Below are 14,160 nucleotides of genomic sequence, written 5' to 3' on the forward strand. Positions count from 1 at the left end.
CCTGAGACCTCAAGGCTGAGCAGTTGCCCAGTGAAACACATTCTTTCTGTACTAACACCCTTCCCTTTCTAACTCCACCATATCAGTTTCCTTTTGGTGTTCTATCAAATTACTATAAACATAGGGACTTAAAAGAGCACAAGTTTATTATCTTCCATTTCTGGAGGTTAGAGGTCTGAAATGAGTCTCACTGGGCTAACATCCAAGCGTAGGCAGGGCTGTGTTCCCTTCTGAAGGCCGTACGGGACAATCAGTTTCCCCACCTTTCCCGGTTCTGGGGGCTGCCCACATTCATTTTTGCTCATGGACTCTTTCTCCATCTTCAAAGCCAGCAACTACAGGTTGAATCGTTCTCACAGTGCTTTACTCTGCCCTCCTTTTCTGCCTCTCTCTTCCACTTTTAAGGATCACAATGTGATTACATGTGGCCCGCCTAAATAATTCATAATAATCTCCTCATCTCAACGTCCTTTACTTAACATCTGTGAAGTCCGTTTTGCTAAGGTAACATATTTCACAGAGTCTGGTGTTTAAGATATGGACATCTTTATGGGGAAGATTGGCATTATTCTGCCTACCACATCCACCATTTGCATGATTATTGCCATTTTCACTCAGATATATACAGCAATTTGATTATTCTCCAATAAAGTCATTAATTTAATAGATATTTATTGATTACTTTGGCTATAAAGATGAGTTAAAATATCTATGTTTACATCTAATATAAAATATACACAGCCAAGCAAACAGTTGTAAAACCATGTGAAAAGTGTCATCTGAAAAGAATTTCAGGGTATAAAGAGATCAGAAAGGAAACAGTGCTCAAGTCATCTCTGAATGAGACTGGAGATTGGAAATTGACTGGAAGGCTCGTGGCAGGGGGAGCTTGGAGACAATCTTGAAAAATGTCTGAAAATTTTCCAAATAGACAACAGAGAAAAGAAGGGGCTAGATAGAGAGAACAGCATATGCGAAGGCTCTAGACTGTGAGAAAGTATGTAGGCTTTGGGAGCTGTGGTTAACTTGGTGTCGCCAGGGCGCTGCTGTCCTGTCGCACTTACAGTGATGATGCGACTGTTCTGTGTCTGTGCTGTCTATCACCGTCACCACTGACCACATGTGGCTACTGAGCACTTGAGATGTGGTTAGTTGACAATGGGGCTCAATGTTTTCTTTTGTTTTACTGTAATTAATTTAAATCTAAATAGCCACATGTGGCTAGTGACTACTGTATTGTCAGCACAGCTGTAGGACATAGAGTACCTCTGAGTGGGTGATGGGAGAGATGAAGCTGGAGAGGTGAGTGGGGGTTGGATTACCCCAGGCTTTTGTGTGTTTGTTTGTTATGCGGGGAGTTTTGCATTTGTCCCCTGGAGATGCGATTTTCAGGCTGTGTCCCATGGTCATTGGTTCTGTACAGGTGGTCCAGGGCTGCTGCTGGGGCTGGCAGGGGGTGGGAAGGGATCGGGAAGACTGAATGGCTGGGTGGAGGTCTGCTCCCCGCTCCCCATCAACCCATCTCATGAGTTCCCTTCAGCTGAGCAACTCCCATGACATCAGTTTAATATATTGGGCTTTTGTTGTATTGTATTATTGAGAGAAAGTGACCGCGTTGCGGGATGGTGAGAAATGGAATGATAGAGATTTGCATTTCTGATAGGTCACTCTGGCTAGCGGTCAGCTCAAGACTGTAAGGAAGAAACTGGAGAGACAGAGAAAAGAAGTGAGAGTCTGTCTTAGTCATCCCAACGACAGACCATTGGCTATCCAAATCATCAGTACACCGGGGATTAGCTTTCAGGTGGACTGCGGACTTTCACCGTGAGAAATTCAATCCAGAGTCCTGGGCTGGGCTCATGAGTCTGCATTTTTAACAACTCACCAAGTTATTCTTCTGTGCCCTAGAATTGGAAACCTATGTATCTCAAGATTTTTTCCACAAACTCCAGCCCATGGGATAAGAGAGAAACTTAGATCAGAGTAGAGGCTTTGTGACTCTAAGAAACAAAATGATTTCAGATGCCTGATCACCCTCAACCTGGTGGACACTCCTGCTTTCACTGGAGAAGCAACAGCAGGGCTTGCCCTGCCCAGGGAAGCAGGAGAACAGATCTGACCCCCTGTGGAGTGTTGAGTAGGGGCACCGCCCTTGATGGTGGCAGTGAAACCAACTTGTTTGCAGGTAAGCACATGAGAGACAGCCCTGGAAGCGCTCAGGGGTGATGAACTTGACAGGGAAGCAGAAATCCTGCAAAGTCTGGGGTGGAAAGTTGCCAAGGAAGAATGTGTCATGATTGTTAATGTGACTTTATCTTAGTCCATTCCTGGGGCTATAATAAAATACCTTAGGCTGGGTGCAGTGGCTCATGCCTGTAATCCCAGCACATTGGGAGGCTGAGGCAGATGGAACACCTGAGATCAGGAGTTTGAGACCAGCCTGGTCAACATGGTGAAACCTCATCTCTAGTGAAAATTAAAAAAAAAAAATTTTAGCTGGGCTTGGTGATGCACACCTGTAATCCCAGCTACTTGGGAGGCTGAGGCGGGAGAATTGCTTGAACCCAGGAGGTGGTGGCTGCAATGAGCCGAGATTGCTCCACTGCACTCCAGCCTGGACAACAGGGTGAGACTGTCTCAAACAAAATCAAAAACAGAAACAAAAAGAAACCTCAGACTGGATAACTTATAATCAATAGAAATGTATTTCTCACAGTTCTGGAGACTGGGAAGTCCAAGATCAAAGTGCCAGCAGGTTTGGTGTCTGGTAAGGCTTGTACCTTCTTGCTGAGGTGGAGCCCTCGTGACTTAACCACCACCTAAATGCCCCACCTTCTAATATGGTTGCATTGGAGATTAAATTGCAACAGTAAATTTGGAGGGACACAAACATTCAAACTATAGCTGACTTCATCTACATCTCCAGCTGGTGAAGTCTGGAAGAAGTCAGGTTACACATATAGATGAGAAAGCTCAGGGTCAGAGACTAGAGGTCTGTTGTATGAAAGGAAAATAAAAACTTGGGACCCCAATTCAGTATGCCAAGAGGAGAAATTAACCTGAAAGCTGACTCATGCAAGCACCTGCTGTTCCTTTTGTTCTTAAACAGATAGCTACAGATAAAAGATTAAATATCTTCACTCTGTGTTTGAGGCAGGAGAATAGGGTCTGGAGGCAGGGAACCTAATGACTTCCTAGACCACTGGTAATGTGTTCACTTTATCTTGTGTAAAGTGTGGATTCACTGAGTGCAAGACAAATACATAATTGACTGTTACCCTACCTGATCCTTTTGTCTTGCAATATGTGGATTCAATCATGTGACCATACCCTCCCTATTCCTTCTTTAGCTTGCTTTTCCGCTTTAAATTATTGAAGCCCTTAAAATCATCTTTGGAGAAAGGCATAGACCTGTCTCCTGGGTGCGTCCTCAACCTTAGCAAAAAAAAAACTTCTAAATTGATTGCAACTTGTCTCAGATACTTTTTGGTTTACAGTTGTTTTATGTTATCTAAGGTAACTCAGCTGTTTAATGGAATTCTAACCCAGGTGTGCCTAAAGTCAAAATGTGAGGTTTTGCTGCATTATAGTGAATGATGGATATCAAGGCTTTTCTGATTACTTCGAAAATAGCTGGAGAGGCCAGGTGCAGTGGCTCACACCTGTAATCCCAGCACTTTGGGAGCCCGAAGTGGGTGGATCACAAGGTCAGGAGTTTGAGACTAGTCTGGTCAACATGGTGAAAACCCATCTCTATTAAAAACACAAAAAATTAGCTGGGTGTGGGGGTGGGCCTGTTGTCCCAGTTACTCAGGAGGTTGAGGCAGGGGAATCACTTGAACCCAGGACATGGAGGCTGCAGTGAGCCGAGATTGTACCACTGCACTCCATCCAGCCTGGGCGGCAGGGTGGCAGATGGCAGAGTGAAACTCTGTCTAAAAAAAAAAAAAAAAAAAAAGATAGAGAACAGAACATTCTCCAGTTATAACCTCATTGTTTTGTTCGTTCTTGACAAAGTTTCCACTGACCTAACTCAGTAAAGTTTTACATCTGAATTCAATGTAGTATTTTCAAATGAGTGTGGACAAGAGGTTCACTCATTGTTGATGTAGAATTGAGTACAGAATATACTTTGCTTAAATTATTTTCACTGTTTTTTTCTCACAACATTCTTGGAAGTCATCTATTAATGCAGTTCTTACATAAAAGGAAGAGATAACTAAAAAGGATATAGAGCCAGGAAGTAAATTATTTCTCCAAATACTTCAGACAATTTAAATGTTCAAATATAGAGTTACTTGTGAGTTTGCAAAGTAGAAAATCAAATGGGTAATTCTCAAAGCCTTGTGTTTTAAGTGATGAGAAGCAAAGCCTTTTCAAGTTTATGTAAATAAATTGACCACTTCCTTGAAAAAGTTTTAAGATTTCGCTAGAGATAAGGTGAATCATATCAAGTGGCCTAAATAAGGTTTAGTTTTGAATGAGCAAATAGCTCAAGGCAAGGTGGTGGTTTTACTAAAGTAAAAAAAAAGAAGAAGTTGTCAAGAATGAAACCTGCCAAAAAATCATCAGAAACTAAGATGGCAAGATTTTCTTTGGAGGGTTATGAAATGTTCTGAAGTTAGACAGTCTAGAATTAGATGGTTCAACAACTCAGTGAATTTACTAAAAGACACTGAATTTTACACTTTAATAGGGTGAATGTTATGTTATGTTGATAAAATGCTGTATACAGCATTTTAAAAATAATATGGAAAAGCAAGGGACCCAGAATAATCGAAAGAATCCTTAAAAAGAAGGACGAAGTTGGAGGACTCACATTGACTTCAGAACTTACTACAAAGTTACAATAGTGAAGCCAGCATGGTACTGACATAAGGATAGACACATAGATCAATGGAATACAGTGAGAGTCTAGAAGCCAGCCTACATATGCAAGACCATATAGAGGGTCTTCAAAAAAATTAAAAATAGAACTACGATATGATCCAGCAATCCCACTACAGGGTATATATTTAAAGGAATCGAAATTGAGATTTCAAAGAGCATTTGCACTCCCATTCATTGCAGCATGAACCTAAGTAACCTACATATTCATCATGGATGAATGGGTAAAGAAAATGTGTTATATATATACAGTGGAATATTGTTTAGCCTTAAGAAAGAAGGAAATCCTGCTATTTGTGACAACATGCATAAACCTGGAGGACTTTATGCTAAGTGAAATAAGTTAGATACAGGAAGACAAGTACTACTTGATGCCACTTATATAAGGAACCTAAAATAGTTAAACTCTTAGAAGCAGAGAGTAGAATGGTGGTTGTCAGGAGCTGGCGAGAGGGGGATATAGGGAGCTATTAGCCAAAAGTTACAAAGTTTCAGTTATAAAAGATGAGTAAGTCCTAGAGATCTGCTGTACAGCATAATACCTATAGTTAACGAAACTGTGTTACATACTTAAAAATTTGCTAAGGGGGTAGATCTTATGTTTTATCACATACTACACACACACACACACGCACACACACACATACACAATTATAAATATAGAGGGTGGGAGGAAACTGTTTTGGAGGTGATGGATATGTTTAGATTGTGGTAATGATTTCACAGATGTATATTTAGCCTCAAACTCATCAAGTTGCATACATTAAATATGTACATCTTTTTGTATGTCCATCATATTCCAACAAAAGTTTTTTTAAATCCTGCACACACACACATATATACACTTGTATATATGTATATAAATGTATATGTATATAAATTTATGTTAGATAAGATTGCCAAGACAATTCCAATGGGGAAAAGTCTTTCCAAACATGCTGCTGGGACAACTGGATCTCTACATGCAAAAGAATGAACTTGAACTACTATTTCACACTATATTAAAACAATTATCAATTATTTTGGGACTGAAGGCAATTAAGAAGCAGCAAATGGAAAATGCTCTCCCTGTCTTCCCCTTTTCTGCCTCAAAGTAGGATATAAATTATACTTTACTGGAGACAACTCTAGACTCTATTCGCCCAGCAAAGGCATCAGAGGAATCTGCAAATAAATGTTACTTCATTAGTTTACCCCCATATGGTTATTTTCCCACTGTTTCCTACCCCTGAAAGGAAATTGCCTTCCTTTGTCCTGTCATTTCTCTATAAATTTATTGTTCTTTGTTGAAGATGCAATATAAGCCAGAGTTCTAAGCAACTGCTTTGAGTTACTTTTCACTGAGGTTTTTCCTGCATGGTGTTCACTGTACGTGTTAATAAACTTGTTTGTTTTTTCTTGTTGATCTGCTTTTGCTATAGGGGCTCCTCTCAACTAAGAATTTACACAGGGACAGGTAATCTTTAGCTTCCCTGACAATTGAAATGAAAGAGCTAAAATTACAAAACTCTTAAAAGAAAACATGGGATTTGCTATGGTTTGAATGTCCCACCAAAACTCCTGGTCAAATTTAATTGCCAATGGAGTGGTACTAGGAGATAAGACCTTTAAGAGGTATAGATCGCGAGGGTTCTGCCCTTCTGAATGGATTAATGCTGTTATCAGGGTAGTGGATTAGTTATTGAGGGAGAGGACTCCAGGATAAGTTTGACCCCCATTTTCTTCCTGTCTCATTTGTCACCTGCCTTTCTGCTTTCTGCCATGGTATGATGCAACAAGAAAGCCCTCACCAGATGGCTAAGCAGATGCTGGCACCATGCCCTTGGACTTCCCAGCCTCCAAAACTGTGAGCCAAATAAATCTTTTGTGTATAAATTACCCACTCTGTGGTGTTCTGTTGTAGCAGCAGAAAACAGATTAAATATTTGTGACCTTGGGTTAACCAATGATTTCTTAACTATGAGAATCACATATCAGATAAGAGCCTTTAATCCAGAATATATAAAGAACTATTATAACTTAACAATGAAAAGACAACACAATTTTAAAAGAGCAAAGTATTTGAATAGACATTTCTCCAAATAAGTTATATAAATGGCCAATGAGCACGTGGAAAGATGCTCAACATCTTTTCATCGTTAGGCAAATGCAAATCAAAACCACACTCACTAGGATAGCTATAGTAATAAAAGGAAGGAACAATAGTAAGTGGTGAGGATGTGGAGAAATTGGAACCCTCATATATTGTTGGTGGGTATGTAAAATGATGCAACCACCATGGAAAGCAGTTTGACAGCTCCTCATAAAGTTAAACATGGTAGTACCACAGGACCCAGCAATTCTACTCTTAGCTATATATGTCCAAGAGAGATGGAAATTTAATTCCACACAAAAATTTAATTTGCCATTTTCATGGCATTATCATTTATAATGGCCAAATATTGGAAACAATCCAAATGTCCATCATCTAATGAATGGATCAACAAAATGAGGTATATCTACACAATGAAATAGGATTTGGCCACAGAAGAAAGAATGGAGTACTGATACATCATGGATGATCCTTGTAAATACTAAATTAAAAAAGCAAGTCATAAAAGATCACATATCATATGATTTTATTTATAAGAAATGTCTAGAGTAAGCAAATCTACAGAGACAGAAAGTACGTTAGTGGGCACCTAGGGCCAAGGAGGGAAAGAGAATGGGCAGTGATGGCAGCAGGGTGTTTGGAGGGGGAGTGGTGTTGAAAATGTTCTAAAGTTATAGAGATGTTTGCACAAATATATTAATATATTTAAAAACATTGAATTGTATATGTGAAATGATTGAATTTTATGGTATGTGACATATCGCAAGAAAGATTTTTTTTAAATAGTTCAGGAAAATGGATATATATATATATATACAAATTATGCAACTAGTTCACTTTCCAGAATCCCACAAATTAAAACTCCTATGACTTGTAAATCTTCTAGATCCTAGACCAGATTATCATAAGCCTATTCTTAACTAGGAATTTCCTGGACACATGCCAAGAAATAAAAACCCTTGGCTGGGCGTGGCGCCTTAGAAACCCTGAGAGACAAGTATTATCTTTTAATCAACAAAACCGGTAGAGGATTAAATTTTTGGTTCAGAGTACAGGCTTTTTGCTAGACAGAAACATCCAAAGCTTAATACTTAATAAAGGAAATTAAGAACAGAGATTTTTCATAGTAGAAACCTAGTTAAGGTTACCAAGGTTACAGGAGTTAGTACCAGAGCATGCGTGTATTTGGCAGCTACTGAGAGTCTGCTATTTGCCAGAAGATATTCGATACTGGAAAGAAATGTTTAAAAGGCTGAGTCCCTGCCCTAAGGGAGGTTATGGTCCGGGGAAGAGACACAAATGCATTTCGTATCACATGTTAAGTGCTACGGGGAGAGTATGCAAGGAAACTAAGGGACAGAGAAGAGAGTTGGTCACCCTGGCCGGGAGACCAGAGATGCCTCCTCAGAGGAGTTTCTAGGAGAGGATCAGGGTTGGAGCAGGTGCGGGATTTCAAAGCACAGCCATCTGGAATGCGCACTCAGAAAGAAGAAAACCTCAGGGGTCAAGGAGAGCCAATGTCTGAAAAATCGTGCAAAAGGCTATTCCTTTCTGTTATGCTATGTTTATGTTTCTTTGAGGAGGGAACTATGTAAGAGGTAATGTGAGGTAATGTATGGTAATATATTAGCACTTGAGAAGGAAATGCCTTTGACTCAGTGAAGTTTCTTCCCTAGTAAGAATAGTCTCCGGCTGGGCGCGGTGGCTCAAGCCTGTAATCCCAGCACTTTGGGAGGCCGAGACGGGCGGATCACGAGGTCAGGAGATCGAGACCATCCTGGCTAACACGGTGAAACCCTGTCCCTACTAAAAAATACAAAAAACTAGCCGGGCGAAGTGGCGGGCGCCTGTAGTCCCAGCTACTCGGGAGGCTGAGGCAGGAGAATGGCGGGAACCCGGGAGGCAGAGCTTGTAGTGAGCTGAGATCCCGCCACTGCACTCCAGCCTGGGCGACAGAGCGAGACTCCGTCTCAAAAAAAAAAAAAAAAGAATAGTCTCCAAAGACTGCTAAAAATATAGAGGAGAAGCAAAGTGAAGTCTTTGTTTTTGCTGTTTTTCATCTCTTCACATCAGGTGAATTAAACCAAAATTCATCATCATAGGAGAAGCACTTCTTTTTTAACCTCACATAAATTTTTACATTTTCCTTAAAAACTCTTTATTTCAAATATACACAAATGGAGAGAGGAGTGTGATAAAACCCCATATTCCTGCTGTCTTAGTCTGTTTTGTGTTGCTATAAAGGTGTACCTGTGGTGGGTGGTTTGTAAAGAAAGAGATTGAGTTAGTTCATGTTCTGCAGGCTGTGCAAGAAGCATAGTGCTGGCATCTGCTCTGCTTCTGGTGAGGACTTTTGTGCTGCATCAAAACGTGGTGCAGAAGGTCAAATGGCAGGCAGGCAGGTGCAAAGACGGATCAAACCTGGGGGTCCTCCTGGCTGTAGAACAACCCTCTCCCTTGGGAACTAATCCATTCCCTCAAAACCAACCCTGTCTCGGGACAGCAGGAGAACTTACTTACTACCCTGAGAACAGCACCAAACCATTCATAAGGGCTCTACTCCGTGACCCAAACTCCTCCCACTACACCCCACATCCCAACATCACTACACTGGGGATCACATTTCAACATAATATTCGGTGGGGAACATACAAGTCATGTCCAATCCATAGCAGCAACCATCCAGATTTAAAAATAATCAACATTTTGCCCACTTGAATCACCTATTTGCCCCCCATTTTTGTTGAAGAATTTTAAAGCAAATTCCAGGCAAAATGGCACTTGCCACATAGTATTTCAACGTGTCTCTAAAAGAGGGAAATATAACGAGTTACCGCTATCACACCTAAATTCATAACAATAATTCATTAGTATCTAATTCCCAGACCATATTCAAAGTTCATTGACGGTTTAATAAACATCTTTTTTTTTTTTTTTTTTTTTTTTAGACGGAGTTTTGCTCTTGTTGCCCAGGCTGGAGTGCAATGGCGTGATCTCGGCTCACTGCAACCTCTGCCTCCCAGGTTGAAGTGATTCTCCTTTCTCAGCCTCCCGAGTAGCTGGGATTACAGGCCCCTGCCACCACACCCATCTAATTTTTGTATTTTTAGTAAAGACAGGGTTTCGTCATATTGGTCAGGCTGGTCTCGAACTCCTGACCTCAGGTGATCAGCCCACCTAGCCTCCCAAAGTGCTGGGATTACAGATGTGAGCCACCATGCCCAGCCAATAAACATCTTTGTAAGATAATTTTTTTTCCCAAATAAAGATCCAAATGAGACTCACATGTTATATTCAGTTGTCACACCCCCTTGTCTTTTACATCTGTAGCAAGCCCCTCTCCTCTCTTCTTTTCCCTTCCCATTGACTTACTGAAAAAACCTGGTGTAATTGTCCCGTAGAACAATGCACATAGAATATCCATTGTTCCACATCCTAGGTTTGCCTGATTACTTCCTCATGGTGACGGTATCATTCAACTAGCTCCTCTTCCCCGCATCTTGTACCTAAATTGTAAGTTAGCGCTAAAAGCTAACTTATCACCTTAATTTATTTAATTGAATTCAGGGTCAGTGTTTGGCAAAAGTAAGTTCTGTGAATTCATACTGTGGGACATCAGGAACCGCTTAATGTCCTATTCTGATTGATTCTAAAATTGGTCGCTGGATTTGGGTGATAGCCTGATCTCTTCATTAGCAAGAAGTGTTTCCCACCCTTAGAGCTATAAAATAAACCATGCTTTTCACTTTAACATGCTGTAAACTTCTAGAACCCCATCAAACTTCCATTTAATGGTTTTAGCATTTGTGGTTTGTTGTCAGAATCAATTATTTCACTAGGAGTTGCTAAATGGTGATTTTCTAATTATATCATTCTTTTGAGATATATTATCTGGGATTCTTCTGTAAATAATAATTTATAAAATCCTTTCCCTTGTAAATTATGGCTATTGGGTCACCTGGAAATGTGGTTCATATAGGAAAATTGAGATAAATGCTTACTTTTTTGTGTTGCCAGTTTTCAGAGTAATTAGTTTCTACTATAGCTGCCTCCAGTGGTGACCAATAAAATATTTTTTTCCACTTTTTAAAGTGTCATTATAAACCTATGGATTTTTATACACAGACACCTTGGAGATATTGCCAGTTCAGTTCTAGGTCACTACAATAAAGCAAATACAGCGATAACGTGAATCACACATGTTTTGGTTTCCTGATGCATGTAAAAGTTATGTTTACACTGTTCTATAGCCTATTAAGTGTGCAATAGTGTTATGTATAAACAAGCAGTGTACATATCTTCATTGAAAAAATACTTTATTTCTAAAAAATGCTACCCACCATCTGAGGCTTTAGCAAGTTGTAATCTTTTTGCTATGGAGGATCTTGCCTCAGTGTTGACAGCTGCTAACTGATCAGGGCGGTAGTTGCTGAAGTTTGGGGTGGCTGTGGCAATTTCTTAAAACAGAATAAAGTTTTCTAACGTCAATAGATTCTTCCTTCTGCGAAAGATTTCCCTGCAGCATGCGATGCTGTTTGGTAGCATTTTACCATCAGTAACATTTCTTTCAAAATTGGAGTCAATCCTCTCAAACCCTGCTGTTGCTTTTTCAAGTAAGTACATGTAATATTCTAAATTCTTTGTTGACATTTCAACAATATGCACAGTGTCTTCACCAAGAGTAGATTCCATCTCAAGAAAATGCTGTGCTCATCCATAAGAAGCAACTCCTCATCCATTCAAGTTTTATCATGAAATTGCAGCAATTGGGTCACATCTACAAGCTATTTCTAATTCTAGTTCTCTTGCTGTTTCCATCACATCTCCAGTTACTTCTTCCACTGAAATCTTGAACTCCTCAAAGTCATCCATGACAGTTGACATCAACTTCTTCCAAACTCCTGTTAAGGTGATATTCTGAGTTTTCCTACATACCATAAATGTTTTTAATGGCATCTGAAATGGTGAATCCTTTCCAGGTTTTCAATGGACTTTGCCCAGATCCATCAGAGGAGTCACTATCTATGGCAGCTATAGCCTTATGAAATGTATTTTTTTTTTTTTTTTTGAGATGGAGTCTCACTCTGTCGCCAGGCTGGGGTAGAGTGGCACAATCTTGGCTCACTGCAACCTCTGACTCCCAGGTTAAAGCCATTCTCCTGCCTCAGCCTCCTGAGTAGCTGGGACTACAGGTGTGCACCACCGTGCCCAGCTAATTTTTTTTTTGTATTTTTAGTAGAGATGGGGTTTCATCATGTTGGCCAGATGGTCTCGATCTCGTAACCTCGTGATCCGCTCGCCTCAGCCTCCCAAAGTGCTGGGATTACAGGCATGAGCCACCATGCCTAGCTGAAATGTATTTCTTAAGTAATAAGATTTGAAAGTTGAAATTACTCCTTGATTCATGGGCTACAGAATGGATGTTGTGTTGAACAACATTCATCTCATTGTACATCTTTGTCAGAGTTCTTGAGTGACTAGATGCACTGTCAGTGAGCAATAATATTTGGAAACGAATATTTTTTTCTGAGCATTAGGTCTCAATAGTGGACTTAAAATATTCAGCAATCCATGCTGTACACAGATGTGCTGTCATCCAGGTTTTGTCGTTCCACTTAAAGAGCACAAGCAGAGCAGATTTAGCATAATTCTTCCCAGAGTTTTCAAAATGGCAAAGGAGCATTCGCTGCAATGTTAGGTCACTAGCTGCAATAGCCCCAATCAAGAGAGTCAGCTATTGCTTGAAGCTTTGAAGTCAGGCACTGACTTTTCTTCTCCAGCTATGAAAGTTCTGAAGAGCATCTTCTTCTAATATAAGGCTGTTTTTTGTCCACAGACAATATGCTTCTTGTAGCCATCTTCATCGATGATCTGAGCTGACTTTTCTGGATAACGCTACAGCTTCTCCATCAGCACTAGATGCTTCACCTTGTACTTTTATGTTGTGGAGATGGCTTCCTTCCTTAAGCCTCATGAGCTGACCTCTGTTAGCTCCAACTTTTCTTCTGCAGCTTCCTCGTCTCTCTCAGCCTTTGTAGAACTGAAGAAAGTTAGGGCCTTGCTCTGGATTAGGCTTTTGCTTAAGGGAATGTTGTGCCTGGCTTGATCTTCTATTCAGGTCACTCAAACTTTTTCCATACCAGCAATAGGGCTGTTTGACTTATCGTTTGTGTGTTCACCTGTGTAGCACTTTTACTTTCCTTCAAGAACTTTTCCTTTGCATTCACAAGTTGGCTGTTTGCTGCAAAAGTTAAGTTTGGTACAAAAGAAAAGTTCTTGGAAATTAAAAGTGCTACTCTGCTACCTTGGTTTTCAACATGTTTTCCATGCTAAATTTAATCATTTCTAGAATTTGATTTAAAGTGAGAGATGTGTGACTTCTATTTTCACTTGAACACATAGAGACCATTGTAGAGTTACTAATTGACCTAATTTCGGTATTATTGTATCTCAGGGAATAGGGAGACCTGAGAAACAGGAGAGAGATGGGGAATGGCTAGTTGGTAGAGCAGTCATGATAAAACATACATTTATTAAGTTTATCATCTAACGTGAATGTAGTTCATGGCACCCCCCAAAAATTACAATAATAGCATCAAGGATCCATCACAGATCACCATAATAGATAAAATATGAAAAAGTTTGAAATATTGTGATAATTGCCAAAATATGACATGGAGACATAAAGTGAGCACTTGTTGGAAAATTGGCACCAATAGACTTGCTTAACACACAGTTGCCAGAAAAATCTCAATTTGTACAAAACGTAATATCTGCAAAGCATTATAAAGTACAATAAAATAAAATATGCCTTTATTCAATGTTTTTCAACCAGTTGTAGTCATTATTGTTTTCACATCCTCAGATGTCACATCAGTTGACAATGGAAAACCCTCAAGTGGATCTGTGTGTTCTGCTGGTATTTTCCTTGCTTTCTGGTATAAGCATGTCATAGAACCCCAAATTTACGCTAGTGTTCCCGGCGTGCAGCTGAGGCCAAACACTGACACAAAGGTGCTTGGAGATAGAGAAGGGTTTATTTGATTTGCCCAAAATGAGATGGGAGGGCAAAAATCTCTTAAATCCACCTTAACAAAAAGAAGAGGCAGGGAGTTTTTATTTGGTTGGAAAGTAAAGGATGGGGAGTTTCAGGGAATCCAGGGAAAATCTATTTCTTCAGT

The 14,160-nt window shown here is 40.0% G+C and overlaps 1 long non-coding RNA gene across 1 annotated transcript; it reads left to right on the forward strand.

Moving 5' to 3' along the window:
- The first annotated feature begins 859 nt into the window (after positions 1-859).
- Positions 860-13,619, forward strand: LOC144340286 (uncharacterized). The gene is made up of 3 exons (XR_013416224.1): positions 860-1,302; positions 1,664-2,185; positions 9,928-13,619. It is a non-coding gene; the product is annotated as an uncharacterized LOC144340286 (long non-coding RNA).
- The last annotated feature ends 541 nt before the right edge of the window (positions 13,620-14,160 follow it).

This window comes from Macaca mulatta, chromosome 4 (genome assembly GCF_049350105.2).
Source record: "Macaca mulatta isolate MMU2019108-1 chromosome 4, T2T-MMU8v2.0, whole genome shotgun sequence".
Classification (NCBI taxonomy): domain Eukaryota; kingdom Metazoa; phylum Chordata; class Mammalia; order Primates; family Cercopithecidae; genus Macaca; species Macaca mulatta.